General features: G+C 52.2%; 1 long non-coding RNA gene across 1 annotated transcript in view; it reads left to right on the top strand.

Annotated features, from left to right (window-relative positions):
• The window catches only part of LOC144806507 (uncharacterized), a 64,152-nt gene that overhangs the window by 2,434 nt on the left and 43,364 nt on the right, over positions 1 to 18,354 (top strand). Inside the window, exon 2 of the long non-coding RNA XR_013605820.1 lies at positions 2,988 to 3,042. This is a non-coding gene — a long non-coding RNA (uncharacterized LOC144806507). The remainder of the gene's footprint in view (positions 1 to 2,987; positions 3,043 to 18,354) is intronic.

The following is an 18,354-nucleotide window of genomic DNA, read 5'->3' as shown; positions in this document are numbered from 1 at the left end:
TCAAGACCACGGTGCCCCCCGTGGTGTCGTCAATGGGGGTCGGACTCATGCTTAATTGCAGAACCACAGCAGTCCTCATTTCACAGCGAGCGGGCTCAGTGGAGAATTAACTGCTGCCCGCCCGGTGTCTACCAATGATTGGCGGAAGTAGCTGTGACGTCAGGAAAGTGCGGAATGCGCGCGGCTGCGCGGTGATTATTTCAGCAATCGAATGCAGATCATCTGCTGATGGAAGCATACACCTTGGGAAGTTGTAGATATTACCTGTGACCTTTGATAGCTTCGCTGGGGATCAATAAACTCTATGGGTGGAAAACAGATGATTACGTTTAAGCGAGGCAGGTTTTACCAGAGTCTAGCGACATTTGCTTCAAATGTCCATACCCAAGCTCCTTTGCACATAAATTTGAGATTTCAATCTCGATCTTTTCATCCGCCTCCATCAAAGTCTAATACCAGAATGAGACTTCCTTTTCCCATCGGTCGACTCTCATGACCTGATCGAACTTAAAGTGGTAGAGTGAGGGCGGTAGAGTGGTAGAGTGAGGGCGGTAGTGGTAGAGTGAGGGCGGTAGAGTGGTAGAGTGAGGGCGGTAGAGGGGTAGAGTGAGGGCGGTAGTGGTAGAGTGAGGGCGGTAGTGGTAGAGTGAGGGCGGTAGAGTGGTAGAGTGAGGGTGGTAGAGTGAGGGCGGTAGAGTGAGGGCGGTAGAGTGGTAGAGTGAGGGTGGTAGAGTGAGGGCGGTAGAGTGAGGGCGGTAGAGTGAGGGTAGTAGAGTGGTAGAGTGAGGGTGGTAGGGTAGTAAGGGGAGGGCGGTAGAGTGAGGGCAGTAGAGTGGTAGAGTGAGGGCGGTAGAGTGAGGGCGGTAGAGTGAGGGTGGTAGAGTGAGGGCGGTAGAGTGAGGGCGGTAGAGTGAGGGTAGTAGAGTGGTAGAGTGAGGGTGGTAGGGTAGTAAGGGGAGGGCGGTAGAGTGAGGGCAGTAGAGTGGTAGAGTGAGGGCGGTAGAGTGAGTGTGGTAGAGTGGTAGAGAGGGCGGTAGAGTGAGGGTGGTAGAGTGAGGGTGTTAGAGTGGTAGAGTGAAGGCAGTAGAGTGAGTGTGTGAGGGCGGTAGAGTGAGGGCGGTAGAGTGATGGCGGTAGAGTGGTAGAGAGGGCGGTAGAGTGGTAGAGTGAGGGTGGTAGAGTGGTAGAGTGAAGGCAGTAGAGTGAGAGTGTGAGGGCGGTAGAGTGAGGGCGGTAGAGTGAGGGCGGTAGAGTGATGGCGGTAGAGTGGTAGAGTGAGGACGGTAGAGTGGTAGAGTGAGGGAGTAGCATGAGGGCGGTAGAGATGTAGAGTGAGGGCAGTAGAGTGAGGGCGAGATGGTGGTAGAGTGAGGGCGGTAGCGTGGTACAGTGGTGAGGGTGTGGGTGTGTGTGTGAGGGTGAGGGAGTGTGTGAGGATGAGGGTGTGTGTGAGGGTGAGGGGGTGTGTGAGGGTGTGTGAGGGTGAGTGGGTGTGGTGGTGTGAGGGAGTGGGGGTGAGGGGGTCTGAGGGTGTGGGTGAACGGGCACTATCAGCGGAGCAGAAGGCAAGAAAAACGAGTGCAATCAAGGGAGCAGAATGCAAGAGAACAGGCACAATCAGGGGAGCACAAGGCAAGAAAAACGAGTGCACTCAGTGGAGCAGAAGGCAAGAGAACGGGCACAATCAGGGGAGCAGAAGGCAAGAAAAACGAGTGCAATCAGGGGAGCAGAAGGCAAGAGAACGGGCACAATCAGGGGAGCAGAAGGCAAGAGAACGGGCACAATCAGGGGAGCAGAAGGCAAGAAGAACAGGCACAATCAGGGGAGCAGAAGGCAAGAAAAACAAGTGCAATCAGGGGAGCAGAAGGCAAGAGAACGAGTACAATCAGGGGAGCGGAAGACAAGAGAACCGGCACAATCAGGGGAGCAGAAGGCAAGCAAACAAGTGCAATCAGGGGAGCAGAAGGCAAGAGAACGGGTAAAATCAGGGGAGCAGAAGGCAAGAAAAACTAGTGCAATCAGGGGAGCAGAAGGCAAGAAGAAGGAGTGCAATCAGGGGAGCAGAGGCAAGAAGAACAAGTTCAATCAGGGAGCAGAAGGCAAGAGAACGGGCACAATCAGGGGAGCAGAAGGCTAGAAAAACGAGTGCAATCAGGGGAGCTGAAGGCAAGAGAACGAGTACAATCTGGGGAGCAGAGGCAAAAAGAACGAATGTAATCAGGGGAGCAGAAGGCAAGAGAACGGGCACAATCAGGGGAGCAGGAGGCAAGAGAACGAGTACAATTAGGGGAGCAGAAGGCAAGAGAACGGTCACAATCAGGAGAGCAGATGCCAAGAAAAACGAGTACAATCAGGGGAGCAGAAGGTAAGAAAAAGAAACTGTCTCACACCACTGCGGTTTTGTGTTTTAAACACAACTAGTACATAGATTGCATGACCAGAGTTTTCCTAATGCAGACTGCATAAATGAAACCAGCGGCACCGTTCGCTTTTGTAAAACAAGCTCTTGGCATTGCTGTGGAAGGGCGGGGCGGGAGCCCATTGCTTTGAAGTCTGATGGCGGGGGAGCATCTTGGGAGGCAGCATTCCATTGCGGTGCAAGGCTAATGGGTTTGACGTGCACGCGCGTCTCACACGACTGGTCCACATGAACTGGACGTAATACACGATTGGTCAAGAGTTTGTTTCGCCTACTATATACTCTTGCTATTAATCCCTGCGGGATATAATAGCGAGACCTAACAATGTACATATGCAAGCATATAAAAACTGTATATAGCGTTTTCCTACTATGCTTTCCCGTATGTGTGTGTCTGTTGGTCTCTCTGGTTTCTGTCTCCCATTCCCTGTAGGGAAAGTATGTAGCTCCCCGTTGTAGAAGAGTCGGTCAAGAAGGAGCACACTGCATTGAATAATTTCTTGGTATGCACTTTTTATTAGTATTACAGGAAATCACAATGATTGATTGTCTCTGTTATATTCTTCAGTCCCTTAGGTGTGCCTTGGCCGCCGCCGTCCCTCGGACAGAAGGAAAAGACTAAGGTAAGTGTTTTTGCTTAATGGTTGAGTCAAGGGAGGATGTGAGGGATACATAATAACTATGCATAAATGTGAAGGGAGGGTATGGAGCACAGCTTTCCAAACTTTTCTTGTTGGTGACTCACCCTTTTGTGAAAAAAAATTCAGGGACACGGTAACAGGAGAAAGCGCAGCGAGCGAGCCCGAACCACCTATGGTGGGTTCGGGCCCCACACACACCCCAACCCACACACACACCTCCCACACACCACCCCACAGACACACCACCCCACACACACACCCTCACACACACAACCCCACACAGCCAACACCAACCCCACACACCCAACACTAACCCCACCCCCAGACCCCCACACACACACCCCACACACACACCTCCCACACACACACACACCCCACACAGAGAGGCTTGAGGGGCACTGTTAAAGGGTACTAGTGAGGGAATCAGTGGCGGAGGTGGCATTTCCCTTCATCTGTCTCCCTCCATCGGTCTCCCTTCCTCCCACTCTGTCTCAATCCCTCTCTGTCTCACTCCCTCTCAGTCTCATTCCCTCTCTGTCTTCCTCCCTCTGTCTCACTCCCTCTCCCTCCCTCTGTCTCCCTCCCTGTCTCCCTCCCTCCCTGACTCCCTCCCTCTCTGTCTCATTCCCTCTCTGTCTCACTCACTCTCTGTCTCACTCCCTCCCTGACTCACTCCCTCGCTTTCACTCCCTCTCTGTCTCACTCCCTCTCTCTCACTCCCTCTCTGTCTCACTCCCTCTCCCTCCGACTGTCTCCCTCCCTCTCTGTCTCCCTCCCTCTCTGTCTCCCTCCCTCTCTGTCTCACTCCCTCTCTGTCTCACTCCCTCTCTGTCTCACTCCCTCTCTGTCTCACTCCCTCTCTGTCTCCCTCCCTCTCCCACCGACCGTCTACCCCCCGCTGTCTCACTCCCTCTCTGTCTCCCTCCCTCCCTCTCTGTCTCCCTCCCTCTCTGTCTCCCTCCCTCTCTGTCTCCCTCCCTCCCTCTCTGTCTCCCTCCCTCCCTCTCTGTCTCCCTCCCTCCCTCTCTGTCTCCCTCCCTCTCTGTCTCCCTTCCTCTCTGTCTCACTCCCTCTCTGTCTCCCTCCCTCTCTGTCTCCCTCCCTCTCTGTCTCCCTCCCTCCCTCTCTGTCTCCCTCCCTCTCTGTCTCCCTTCCTCTCTGTCTTCCTCCCTCTCTGTCTTCCTCCCTCTCTGTCTCCCTCCCTCTCTGTCTCCCTCCCTCTCTGTCTCCCTCCCTCTCTATCTCCCTCCCTCTCTGTCTCACTCCCTCTCTGTCTCACTCCCTCTCCCGCCGACCATCTCCCTCCCTCTGTCTCACTCCCTCTCTGTCTCCCTCCCTCCCTCTCTGTCTCCCTTCCTCTCTGTCTCCCTTCCTCTCTGTCTCCCTCCCTCTCTCTCTATCTCTCCCTCCCTCTCCCTCTGTCTCTCCCTCCGTCTCCCTCTGTCTCTCCCTCCGTCTCCCTTTGTCTCACTCTCTCTGTTTCACTCTCTGTCTCCCTCCCTCTCTGTCCCTCTCCCTCCCTCTCTGTCTCCCTCCCTCTCTGTGTGCCTCCCTCTCTGTCTCCCTTCCTCTCTGTCTCCCTCCCTCTCTGTCTCACTCCCTCTCTGTCTCACTCCCTCTCTGTCTCACTCCCTCTCCCGCCGACCGTCTCCCTCCCTCTGTCTCCCTCCCTCTGTCTCCCTCCCTCTCTGTCTCCCTCCCTCTCTGTCCCCCTCCCTCTCTGTCCCCCTCCCTCCCTCTCTGTCTCCCTCCCTCCCTCTCTGCCTCCCTCCCTCTCTGTCTCCCTTCCTCTCAGTCTCCCTTCCTCTCTGTCTCCCTCCCTCTCTCTCTATCTCTCCCTCCCTCTCCCTCTGTCTCTGCCTCTGTCTCACTCTGTCTCTCGCTCCGTCTCCCTCTGTCTCTCCCTCCGTCTCCCTCTGTCTCACTCTCTCTGTTTCATTCTCTGTCTCCCTCCCTGTCTATCTCACTCCCTCCCTCTCTGTCTCACTCTCTCTCTCTCTCTGTCTCACTCTATCCCTCTCTCCCGACCAACATATTCTGTGGGTTCCATAAGGGTCTGTGACAAAGAGGAAAAAATGTTGCTTTCATTCTTAAATCTTTTTTATATTTTCCTGTATTGGTGGTGCCCAGGTGCGCAGCGCCCCTACCCACTCCCTCCCCCGCACTCCTCCATGCCCAAGGCTCACACGGGCATTCTCCATTGAACTGAATTGTTTATGTTTTTGTTTTCGTAAGGTCACAAGCCGCAGCGTGCAGTATCATGTAAATGTGAAAGCTTCTATAGGGCTTCTTGGCAGCTTTTCTTCCCAATGCACCGCGATCCCGGGGCTGCCCCAAACCCCAGGCCAACCCCCTGGACCCAATAACCCACCGTATTCACTCATTGAAGGGCCCTTTGCCAAATGGACTATCCACAAATGAAGACCATTTAACGTGCTAATAAGGCTTTGTTGTTATTCATATAAGAGCCCCTGCAGCGCCACTCTGCCTGTTGCTGGAAGGCCCGCGGGGGTGATCTAAACAGCATACTAAAACCGGGACATTTGGATGTTTTACCCGGACGCTGTTGTAAAACCCGGACATTTATCTACTTTGGAGAAAAGTGTCAGGACACTGGGACACTCCGCCAAAAACGGTGGTCACCCTACTTCAGCACCCCCCCCCCCCCCCCCGCCCCGTTGTGTGTGGCAGCCCGGGACCGCTCACAGCCGCACCCGAGTACTTCCCAGGTCTTTAAGACCTTGTGCATGTTAATAGGGCTTTGTTGTTGCTTCGCCCCTTCTAAGAGCCCCTGCAGCTCGACTCTGCCGATGCGACACACCTGCATATGGGTCACACCACATAGTTTGGAAAGCTGTGGTGTAGAGGTTGGAGCAACCAAAAGAAAAAGAGCAGCCGATGATTTCTGCTCTTGTCTCTGTTTCCGTCTCACTTATTTCCTTTTCCCTTGGTCCCTTTCACCCCTCAGCCTTCCCTCCCGTCCCTCTCTTACTCAGCCCCTTTCCAAAAGCCCTGTAGACGCCCACGCACCTGGAAGAGCCACGTCACTCCGGGGCCGTGGCGTGGTGACTCTGCGTCCTTCAGTGAGGTCTGGTCTTCTGCTTCGACTTTCCCTCCTCCGCCAGGTTCAGGTGTTCTGCCCGCCGACAAGCTGTTACATATACAAGGGGGTCCCAGTACAGATAACAGACAAACAATTGAATAATAAATGAAAATACAACTAAACTGAAGTCTTATCATACTTGTTTTTACTCACAGTGTGATAACATAGCAAAGGATTACACAAATTACAAAACCAATAAAGGCATTTCATAATCATCATAGAAAAATGTGTGCCCCAAGGCAAGAGGGGAGAAGGGGAGGCAGTGCAGGGTGAAGGTAAAATATAGCAGATCTTAACTCCTATCTAAAGAGTAAACATTTCTTCATAGTTTATAAAACAGTCCGTAATAACCCTGGCTTCAAATGTGAGCCAGTTATGAAGAACGACATCAACTGTTCATGACTATTTAGTTAGACAACATGCTCAAAAAGCTCCTGCATGTATCAGGTTAACTGTTAGCGTAAGCCGTTGTTGAGGTGAAAACAAAAGTCGACGTTTCGACCCCAATATGAAGGTAGGCGGCAGTTACAGCCTTAAAACGCAGACAAGCTGTGACCTCCCCTGGGTTCCGGTTCGCTCTCTCGTAAAGCTGTTAGTCCTTCTCTGTCTTTCCGGTCTTTCCCCGCTGGTTTCTCCGCCTCACGTTCCCATGCCGCGTGTAGCTGGACCAACTACTGACCAACCTGCCACGCTCTCCGCCCCCGCCTTCTTCAAGTGTGTATCCTCTGATGTCCGGCCTCAGCTCCGGCTTAAAAGGGCCGCCTGCCGATTTCCCTCTCTCCACTTCTTGATGACAGCAAAGCGTACAACTGGTAAAAGGGGACTGTGAATATAGGAGGGGAGAAATATATGAAGGGATGGCATGGCACTCCTTATCCTCTATCCCATCGTCTACCACAGGGGCTACCAGACAAGCCCCACCCCCAGACGTTTCCCGTTCGGGGAAATGAGGGATGCGTGAAAAAAAATCAGCAACTTGGTATGCAGAGTATAAAAGATGACAATGCTAAAACTAGTGCCCATCCTGGAATAAAAGAAGTCACACCTAAAAATAGCTTATCCTAAAAACCCACTTTCTAAAAATAAGATACCAAACAAAAGGAGAATCTTAGGAGCTTCAGGTGATGTCCCTAGTGTCTGAGTACCAGTGTTTGTTTAGGTTTACAGGAGTCCAGAGGTTACATAGCAAACCTTGTCTTTGCATGCCGTGTATTTTTCATTCATTATTGTAGTATTTATGTAATCCACTCATCGCGTGCCAGAAGGGAAATGTATTTGGCTACAGTTGTTTATATAGCTCTAGACTAGATCAGGTCTGTGTCTCCTGCTCCACAGCTTGTACCCGTAAAAGTGCATCAATGTCTCCTTCCCTTGGGAGCAAATCCACTTGTATTCCAGTTTAAGCATATTTATTGAAGGTTTCACTGAAATATGGGATATTTGCTACCAAACATCTCAGCATAATAAACCTGTGCTGATTGCAGTGTCCGATTTATTGAAAATTGCACACAGAGTGCCCCTTAGAGGGGTCTCCAAAGATCTTCCAATCCTTAGTGTGGCCATCGACTGGCCCGAGCCAGTCTGCTAACACAAGACAGTGTTCTGTCCTCATGAGTAGAGTGCCTGTGCACTTTGAGGTCGAGAACAATGGCTTTCCTGGGTGGAGGTGTTCACTCCTCCCCTGGTCAGGAAGAGCCATCTGTGGCAGGGATTTTCAAAGGACTTGCCGCCTTTGTAATGCGACCCCAGCCTCTCCTGTTAGAGGGAGCAAGCGATCTTCATGTCCTCACCCCCTTTTTGGCGCGAGGACAGGTGGGAAACCTTAGATAGAATAGGAGGTGTGCCCCCCGTCCCCTCTGCCAACTCCACCCCTCAGGTGCTGAAGGCGAGGTGAAGTACACTTTGTAGTGCCCACCATCTTGAAGATGGTGGGACTTATCCAATCAGGGCTAGGACTATGTCCCCTTCCCATAGGAGGTGGGCATGATAAGAGGGTGGCCACTACCTTTTACTCCCTTGTAACACCCTTTAAATCAAGAGTTTAGGTGGCATTCCTAGACCCTGAATCTCAGTACCTGCCGACCTAAGAAGAGCCGGGCACTGCAGCCTTCTCTGCTGGTGAGGCTCTGTAGAGAACTACGGACATGGTCCCAGCCCTACTGGCCTGTCTGCATCCCTGGATGATCCTGAACCAAAAGTCAACTCGTCTAGTAGCCCAGCAACCTCCAGAACCGTGGGAGGACTGCCGTTGGACGTTCTGTGGATCATGGATCATGATGGTCCGTCCATCACCACCTTTGGTTTTCCTTTGTTCGCCCTAAGTTGGCAGGGTATGCTCAGACGTGAGTCCCTTGCTCATTTTGCCACTGGATTCAAGCAAGCCGGGCGGAAGACGGCTGTAACGCCAGAAACCGGTCCTCGGAAGCTTGTTTCCTGTCCAGGGAAGGCATGGCTTGGCAGTTCGGGCTGGACTGTTCCCATGAGGCACAGGGTCAGATTGATTTGCATATAGCCATGTCTGAACTGGGGTGGCAGAGCGGGCTAAAGAACGGTGATAGATTAAACCCAGATCTTTTGACTGGGTGTGAGTGTTTGATTGGTTCAGATGCTCCGTCCATCACCACCCCCTTTTGTATAGTATATAGAGAGCCAGCTTCCTACACTGGGGGGGCCAGCGGTAGGGTACACAACTTTGCATTTGCTGGACCCCTCTGACAGTAAATGACAACAGGATTGGGGAGAGGGGTTGGCCTAACGGCTAAGGCGCTCGACCTCGGACCTGGGGAACTCGGTTCGAGTCTCGGTAACGACGCCAAAAACCCCCTGTGATTCTGGGCAAATCACTTAATCTCCCCGTGCCTAAAAAAATTAAAGTGTGTCCTCATGTAACGTAACTGGTGCTATGTAAAGCGCTCTGATAACTGATTCGGTTCGGTTCTAGTTCGCGCTATATAAAACTCTGGAAAAAATAAATAAATAAATAATCCAGAAATTGCCTTTCGTTAAATTGTAGTTTTGCAAATTGACTATTTTTCCAAATTTTGAAATATGTCAGGGCCCTGGTTTGGTCCCCTTGAGTACAGCTGTTTCAAAAGTCAAACTCTTGCTGTAGTTAGGAAACCAGCATTAGGGGTTTTCCTCTCCAAAAAGGTTCCCAACTTTGTAAAGACAATGAGTGCTAGAAGTAGTCACTCAGAAGAGCTGATACAGGTGAAGGAAATCGACCTCACACCTTATGTCTTTAAATATAAAATAGCTCAGAGGCATGGGTAAAACCTACAGGTTCAGGACTGGGTCAAACCCTACCAAAGCAAAGCTCCAGGATCTTTTGGCAGAATATGACCAAGAGCATCCAGAGGATGACTCTGATCTTACAGATCAAAATACTGACAGTGGGAGTGACCGTGTGACACCCCAAGACAAAGAAGCCTCTTCAGACGAAGAGCTTGCTCTGCTAAGACTAGCCAGGAGGGCAGCTTTAGAAGCCCAACTCCTAGCTACAGAAGAGAGAGAAAGGAGTTTGGCCTAGGACCCATCTTTGGTGGCATCACAATCATAAATAAGGAGAAAGTAGATTCCTTTTACCCTAAAAACCCCAAAGGGATTGACCCAACATTATTTGAGGGTGATATCACCAAGTGGTTCATTGCTTTTGAGCGGGCCTGTGTTAGCAGGCAGGTCCACAGGAAGCCGTGGAGTGCTATCCTGTGGGAAATGTTCTCAGAAAAGTGCAGGGATAGACTCCTGACACTCAGTGAGAAAGAGGCTGAATCCAATGACCTCATGAAGGGGACCCTAAGTGAGGGCTTGGGATTCAGTACTGAGTATAGCACCAGTTTCAGGGAGGCTCGAAAAACCCAGAGCCAGGCCTGGGTAGATTTTGTCGACTATTCACTGAAATCAGTAGGAGGTTGGTTAGTAGGTAAGAATGTGCATGACTTTGAAGGGCTTTATCATTTGATAATGAAGGATCATCTTTTAAGTAATTGTTACCAAGGGAAGCTACATCAATTCCTGGTAGACCTTGGTCCACTTTCTCCTCAAAAGTTGGGGAAGAAGGCAGACCACTGGGTCAAAACAAGGGTGACCAAGACTCCTGCTGGTGGGGGAGACCAAAAGAAAGAGGCCAGAAAGCGACCCTAGGGAAATAGGGTAACCCGAAAAAGAAAGATTCTACTTCTGGCCCCCAAAAACCTGTTCAAGAGAGTGGGCCCAGAGACTCTTGACAGCCAAAGGGTGGGTACCAGGGTAAGAACTGGGATCCTAAGAAGGCTTGGTGCCATGGCTATAGGTCACTTGGGCACTGACCTTGAGACTCTGGCTGTAAAAACAAGAAATATACCTCTGGTCCACCTGCAGTACCTGCAGCTGCCAATCTCCAGATGGGATCTCAGAGAGCAATGGCCAGGCCAAGGAGCTCACTGAGGCGACTCGAGTAGGGATGTGGCCTTAGCCGCCTTAGGTGCCTGGCCCACTAACATGCACATGGGGTTATTAGGGTAGAGGCCTTGGGAGACACTGGTGCCAGCATCACCATGGTGGCTGAGCAGATAGTTTCCTTGGAACAGCATCTGCCTTGAAGGACCTTTCCAGTCATCAATGCTGAAAATGTGACAAAAACCCAGGCGAGGGTGTCTTTTGATTTGGGAGGAGTTGCAGGCAACGAAGAGGTAGCAGTCTCTTCATCCATACTAGTTGATTGTTTTCTTGGCAATGATTTGGAACCCTTAGCCTGGGCTGAGGCAGAACTGAGGATCCATGCAGAAATGCTTGGAACCTCACACTGGGTGTGTGTGAAAACCATAGCACAGAGCAGAGCCCGGGTGTAAAAGAGGTGCTGAAGTCTGGAATAATGCCCCAGTCCTCCAAGAGAAAAGGCAGGAAAACTGGAGAACCAGCTTCTAGTCAGACACCAGACCGCTCTCCTCAGGAGGAAGAAGGGTCAGCCCCAGAGACAACTGAGCCTCAGGAGCTGAAGTTTTACCAGGATGAGCTTTTGGCCCTGGGGCGACCCTCTAGGGAAGATCTGTGCCAGGGACAGAAAACCTGTCCCATTCTTGAAAACCTGTGACGGCAAGCTGCAGCACAGGAAGGAGGTGATGGCAGTGGTGCCCACAGGACGTATTGGGAGGAATCCTTTACACTGAGGCCAAAGACCCCAAACCTAGTGCCACTAGGAGAGTGGTAGAGCCTCGGGCGTTTGGGGAGTTCCTGCGCCTCCATTTGTGCATCACACGCAGCCACATATACGACTTATTCTGTCCAGACTTTTTGAGATTATCAACGAACGGACTGTGCTTCACAGCTTTCCATGATAGAACTTCGGGTCAGAGTTGTATATGACGTATTGTTTGGCGTCTGTGCAACCACATCTGCTTTAAGATCAGTGAAAGCAGCCATGAAGCATATCTGGATGAGAGTCTTGAAGGTAAGTAACTCTCAGAAGCTCTTGTTAAGCCATCTTCCCTTCAGTGGGGCAAACTTGTTTGTATCTTTCCTAGAGGACCTGGTTATGGCATCCCCGTAGCTGGACACCTTGACCAGACCAGAAGGTGAAGGAGATTTGTAACTCCTGTCCCATCTGTCAAGCCAGTGGCACGACAGGTGGGCACCCAAAGGCCACCTTAATCCCGCTTCCAGTTGTTGGTGTTCCCTTTGAAAGTCAATGATTGACATTGTTGGTCCCCTTGTCCCCCTACAGCATCAGGGAACAGTTCTGCTGGTAGTAGATCATGCCTCCAGGTATTCTGAGGCTATTCCCCTCTGGACTACCACTGCCCCTCCAGTGGCTAGGGCCCTCATTAGCATCTTTACCAGGGTGGGCTTCCCTAAGGAGATGGTGTCATACAGAGGTACCAACTTCATGTCTGGCTACTTGAAACACATGTCGAAGGAGTGTGGAGTGAATTACCGGTTCACTACCCTCTACCACCCACAATGTAATGGCTTTGTTTTTTAAATTTTTTTTAGAACTTTATTTTAATTTTGTCAACATACAACCTGGCAGTCAGAGTATACATAGACATATCATACCAATATGTTCCACGTAAGTAGGTTAATCAAGAAGCAGTCAATAATTACACATGCACTAATCTGCTTTCCCATTCTCCAGGTGATCAATAAGTGTCCCATTCCCCTAATTGGGAATGTACCTTATAATTATCATGTGGAGACACCTCCCTGCTCGTCCCCAGTGTCGTAGTGTTTTGCCTCGTCAGTTTCAGAGCCAGAGTCTGTGTCTGTTGTCACTCGGGAAGCAGGAGCTAGGAGTTATCTGTATGAGCACGGCAAGTGTTTAGTGTATCCTCAAATATGTCATCCTTTCTGCTAAGGCGCATATGTGTCTCCCCAGCTAGGGCCCAGTCGAGCGCATCTCTATGCCAGAGCGCAATCGTTGGGGCATGCTGGGGCAGCCATGTGATTGCAATTCTAGGTCATGCCAGTACCATAGGCGACTGACCAAATGTATAGGTTATCTTGCGCCCTTCTGGCATCTAATGAGGCTTAATAAGCAGCATTTGGTTGTCAGCTCAATACTTAGTTGTGTGGCATGTACCATTTCTTCGACAGCTTGTTGCCAGAAGGAGTGTATTGCATCGCAGGGCCATGGTTAATGTAAGAAATCAGCCCCCACAGTGTTGCAGCGCAGGCATATATCTGGGCAAGACACGACCATTCGATAAAGGTCTTGTGGCGTTAAGTAGGTTCTTCGCAGAAAATTATAATGTATCAGTCAAAAATGGGCAATACTAGAAACCATGCATGTTAGTTCACAGGACCGCTGCCAGTCTTGATCTTCCATTGGAATGTCAAAGTCTAAATTCCAGGCCTCTCTGGTCCGTTTGTAGTGTGTAGTGACTACTGTACAGTTTAAAATGCAGCCCTTTAGGGGCGCGAGGGGTCGTGGCTCCTCCTCTTCCTTTTGGGGATGTTACAACCAATATCAGCAGTACCATCCCTATCCGGGCCGACCGCGTTACTCCTCCTGCCTGCAACAGCAGTCGTTTCGACAGCCGCAGGCTGCCTCTTACAAGCAGTACAGAGGGAAATCCTCCTGCTGAGGTAGAGATTCCTCAAAAAAGCACTGCCAACTGCCAACTGTCAACCGCTCTTCCCATCAATCCGACCAAAGTTGGAGGGCGGATCTCCCATTTCTTCTCCTATTGGTCCGTAATAACTACAGATTGATGGGTTTTGGACATAGTGTCCAGAGACTACACTCTGGAATTTGTGAAATTCCCTAAAAAATCTCCCCCCAGAGGTCCTCCTCCTGCCCGTCTGATGGAACTTATATGCCAAATCCATCTCATGTTAAGGAAAGGAGCGATCAAAGTGTACCGAATCTTCAAAGGGGTGCAGGCTTCTAGTCAAGATTCTTCCAAATCAAGGAAAAATCAGGGAAGTGGCACCCCATTCTGGACCTTCGTTCCCTCAAAAAGATTGTCAAGAAGCAAACTTTCCGGATGTTGTCTCTCCTAGAAGTGCGTCAATTACTGCCTCAAGGGGATTACAAGCCAACACTGGACCTTCAAGATGCCTATTTTCATGTCCCTATCCTACCCAGTCACAGAAACTTCCTGCGCTTTAGAGTGGCTGGCAGAGATTTCCAATTCCAAGTCCTTCCATCTGGCCTTCGCTCTGCACCCGAATGTTCACTAAAGTCTTGGCACCGGTGGCAGCATATCTTGGTCAAGCTGATGTCCAAATATTTCGCTACCTCGATGACTGCCTTATAAAGGCCTAGTCGTTCACAGTCGCAAGCAGACACACTCAATCATGCCTGTCTCTGTGTCTTTCCATCACTCTGTAGAAGTCTCAGTTCACCCCCTCTCAAGTGAGGACCTTCTTGGGGGCCATCATAGACACACAGCAAACAAGGGCTTTTGTCTCCAATGAAAGACAACAGCAGATTTCCAAACTGGCAACTCTCCTGTGCACATAAAAGTATGTTTTTGTTCAACAGTTCAAATCGCTTCTGGGGATGCTGTCTTCCGGTATTCCCCTAATTCCCAACTGTCGCCTCAAAATAGGACCCCGACTGGAGAACTCGACAACCAATTGCAACAAGTCTCAGGGTCCTTCGACAATGTCATCAACATAATGTCTCAGATATGAATAGCATTGCTATGGTGGACTCGCATACCAAACATCTCTGCAGTTCGTTTGTAGTGGACACTCCAAGTTTCATCCTCACGACAGATGCCTCCCTCAAATGATGGGAAAGTAATCTTCAAGCCCTCACAGTCAAGGGGAAATGGGACACCCACCTATGAACTTGGCACATAAACCTTTTGGAGTTACTGGCAATATTTCCGGCTCTGAAGTCCTTTTGCACCCTCATTCAAGAAGCTTCAGTGTTGATCCGAATGGACAACACAACAACCTGACCCCAGGCCACCCCCCACGCTGCTCGGCTCCTCCGCTGTGACCGGGTCTCTGCCCCCGGCGCCGCAGGTTCGCCCCTGACCTCGGTGTCCCCCTGCTGCTACCTTCTCCTTTCTGCTTCTGCCCTCACTTGTGAATTGTGCTTTTTTCCTGGACTTCTGCCCTCTGTGTGTGCCCCCCCAGCTTCCTGCCGCAGCTCCCCCATGGCCCCGCCCCTTTTCTTTTGTACCCCCTGCCCATTGGCCGCCCGCTCCCGCCTCCCAGCTGCTCCACCCTCCCACTTCGTCTCATATGGCGGCCGCAAGGCAGCCGCGCGCAGAAGGCGCGCCAAAGGCAAGCCCGTCTGCGCCTGGACCACGCCCAGCGCCAGTACCCCTGGCCCTCAACGATGCCTGCCCACCCGACGGACTTACGACGCCGCCACCATCCACGCACTCAACGCCGGCTGGAACCCCGCCTGCTACCGAGCCATCCCGAAACGCACCCACGGACCCTTCACCTGCCAAGCCTGCAAATTCACCTGCCTCCAAACCTGCACCGCACCCGCCAAGTCAGCTACCAGCAACAATCACCTCAAGTGCATCCTGCTCGACACCCGCTCCGTCCACAGGCACACAGTCGAACTCTGGAACTCTAGAACCTCCTGGACACATCACCAGACGTCGCCTTCCTCACAGTAACCTGGATGCACGCCTTCTCAGCCCCCGACATCGCCATAGCCATCCCGGATGGCTACAAGATCACCCGGAGGGACCGCGTCAACCAAACCGGAGGAGGCATCGCCATTGTCCACAGAAACACCATCCAAATCACGACCAACTCCGACGACACCAACTCTGCCGCCGAGCACCTTCACTTCCAGATACACACCGACCGCAAGACCACCCTCAGGGGCACTCTCATGTACAGACCCCTGGGACCACGCACACAATTCAGCGAAGCCATCGCAGACTTCGTCAGCCCGCACACCCTAACCTCCTCAGACTACATCCTCCTAGGGGACCTCAACTTCCACCTGGAGAACTACAATGACAGCAACACCGCCGCCCTGCTGGACAACCTCGCCAACCTCGGACTCAAGCAACTGGTGAACATCCCCACCCAGTACGCCGGCCACACGCTTGACCCCATCTTCTCCTCCAGCAAGCACATCTCCTTCAGCCACTCCACCGGACTACACTGGACAGATCACAGCTGCGTCCACTTCAACTTCAGGAGAACCACGACCCACCACCACCCGCAATAGGTTCCTCGCAGAAGCTGGCGCAAGATCACCACCGACCAGCTCACCACCTCCCTCAGCCAGAACCTTCCCACCAACACGACGGACCCCAACGAAGCAGCCCGCAACCTCATACAGTGGCTTACCAACTGCGCCGATGAACTCGCACTACGGAAGAATACTCCCCGCAGACCCGGCAGCAAGAAAGCCTCATGGTTTACCAACAACCTCAAAAACTCCCAAGAATACCTGCCGCACCCTCGAGAAAGCCTGACGCCACAACCAGACAACAGAAAACATGACAGCCCTCAAGTACGCCACCCGCAAACACCACCAGCTGATCCGCACCACCAAAAGGACAACATTCAAAGAACGACTGGACAACAACACCCACAACAGCAAGGAACTCTTCAGCATCGTTAAAGAGCTCTCCAACCCCAGCACCTGCAACAACGACATTAAACCATCGCAAGACCTCTGCGACTCACTCGCCTTGTTCTTTCACAGCAAGATCGCCGACATACACAACAGCTTCGGCGCACAGACCACGCACCCTACCACCGAACCATCGCCCCTCGCCACCACCACCCTATGCACCTGCACCTCGGTTAGCACCGAAGATATCACCCAAACGATTAACACCATCCACTCCGGCTCCCCAACCGACCCCTAGCCACACCACATCTTCAACAAAGCCGACTCCATCTTTGCACCCCAACTCCGGGACATCATCAACAGCTTCTTCGCATCCGCCACCTTCCCGGAGAGCTGGAAACATGCCGAGCTCAGCGCCCTCCTGAAGAAACCCCTCGCGGACCCCACGGACCTCAAGAACTTTTGCCCCATCTCGCTCCTCCCGTTTCCGGCCAAAGTCATCGAGAAGACCGCCAACAAACAACTCTCCGCCTTCCTCGAGACAAACGGATCCCTCGACCCCTCGCAGTCCGGTTTCCGAGCAAACCACAGCACCGAGACCGCCCTCATCGCAGCTACCGACGACATCAGGTCCTTGCTCGACAACGGGGAAACAGCTGCCCTCATCCTCCTGGACCTATCAGCAGCCTTCGACACTGTGTGCCACCGCACCCTAATACAGCGCCTCAGCAACACCGGAATCCAAGGAAAGGCCTTGGAGTGGATCATCTCGTTCCTCGCCGGAAGAACCCAGAGAGTCCGCCTCCCCCGTTCCGATCCGCGTCCATCGAAGTCATCTGCGGCGTACCGCAAGGATCCTCGCTCAGCCCCACCCTCTTCAACGTCTACATGAGCCCCCTCGCAGCCATCGCACACCAACACAACCTAAACATCATCTACGCTGACGACACCCAGCTGATCCTCTCCCTCACGAACGACCCCGCCACCGCCAGAGCCAGCCTCCAGAAGGAAGGAAAGACGTCGCGGAATGGATGAAGCTCAGCTGTCTGAAACTGAACTCAGACAAGACGGAAGTCCTCATCCTGGGACCATCCCCCTCTGCCTGGGACGATTCCTGGTGGCCCCCTGCCCTGGGCACCGCCCCCAAGCCAAAGGACCATGCACGCAACCTTCTTGGACTCCTCCCTCAAGATGACCAAGCAAGTCAACGCCGCCTCGTCATTCTGTTGCAACACCCTGCGCATGCTTCGAAAAATCTTCCGGTGGATCCCCACCGAAACCAGGAAGACGGTCACCCAGGCCCTCGTCACCAGCCGACTGGACTACGGGAACACCCTCTACGCTGGAACCACAGCCAAACTCCAGAAAAGACTCCAGCGCATACAGAACGCCTCTGCACGACTCATCCTGGACATCCCCCGTCACAGCCACATCTCTCCCCATCTGAAAGACCTGCACTGGCTCCCCGTCAGCAAGAGGATCACGTTCAGACTCCTCACCCATGCACACAAGGCTCTCCACGATATGGGCGCCAAATACCTCAACAGCCGCCTCGCATTCTACACACCCACCCGCCAGCTCCGATCCGCCAGCCTCGCCCTCAGCACCGTCCCATGCATTCGCAAAGCCACCGCCGGAGGAAGACCAAGACATGGAACTCCCTCCCCACCCACCTACGGCTGACCCAGGACCATTTCTCCTTCAGGAAACAACTCAAGACCTGGCTCTTCGAGCAGTAGCGACCCCCTCCCCCCTCCTCCCAGCGCCTGAGACCCTTACGGGTGAGTAGCGCACTTTACAAATTTGTTGATTGATTGATTGAACAAGAATGCATTATGTGACCAAACAAGGGGGCACGAGATACACTTTGCTATCCCTACAAGCTCAGCAAATTTGGGATTGGGCGAGTCAACATCAGATCACAGCAGTCCATGTTCCGGGGGTGTCCAACCTTCTAGCGGACTCCCTGAGCAGGTCAGTCTCGTCAAACCACTAGTGGGAACTTCATCAGCCGACGCTGGACCGCATCTTTTAGCTTTGCGGACACCCCAATCTGGATTTATTGGTGACCAACCTGAACCGCAAATGCCCATTCTATGCAAGTTGGCTTCCCCACTCAGAATCGTGCAGAAATGCGTTTTTGATGAAACGGTCAAAAATATATGCTCACGCTTTTCCACTGATTTCTCTAGTCGCAAGGGTACTTTGG

Source organism: Lissotriton helveticus, assembly GCF_964261635.1.
Source record: "Lissotriton helveticus chromosome 1_1 unlocalized genomic scaffold, aLisHel1.1 SUPER_1_unloc_8, whole genome shotgun sequence".
NCBI lineage: Eukaryota > Metazoa > Chordata > Amphibia > Caudata > Salamandridae > Lissotriton > Lissotriton helveticus.
This window is presented reverse-complemented; position numbering and strand designations above follow the sequence as displayed.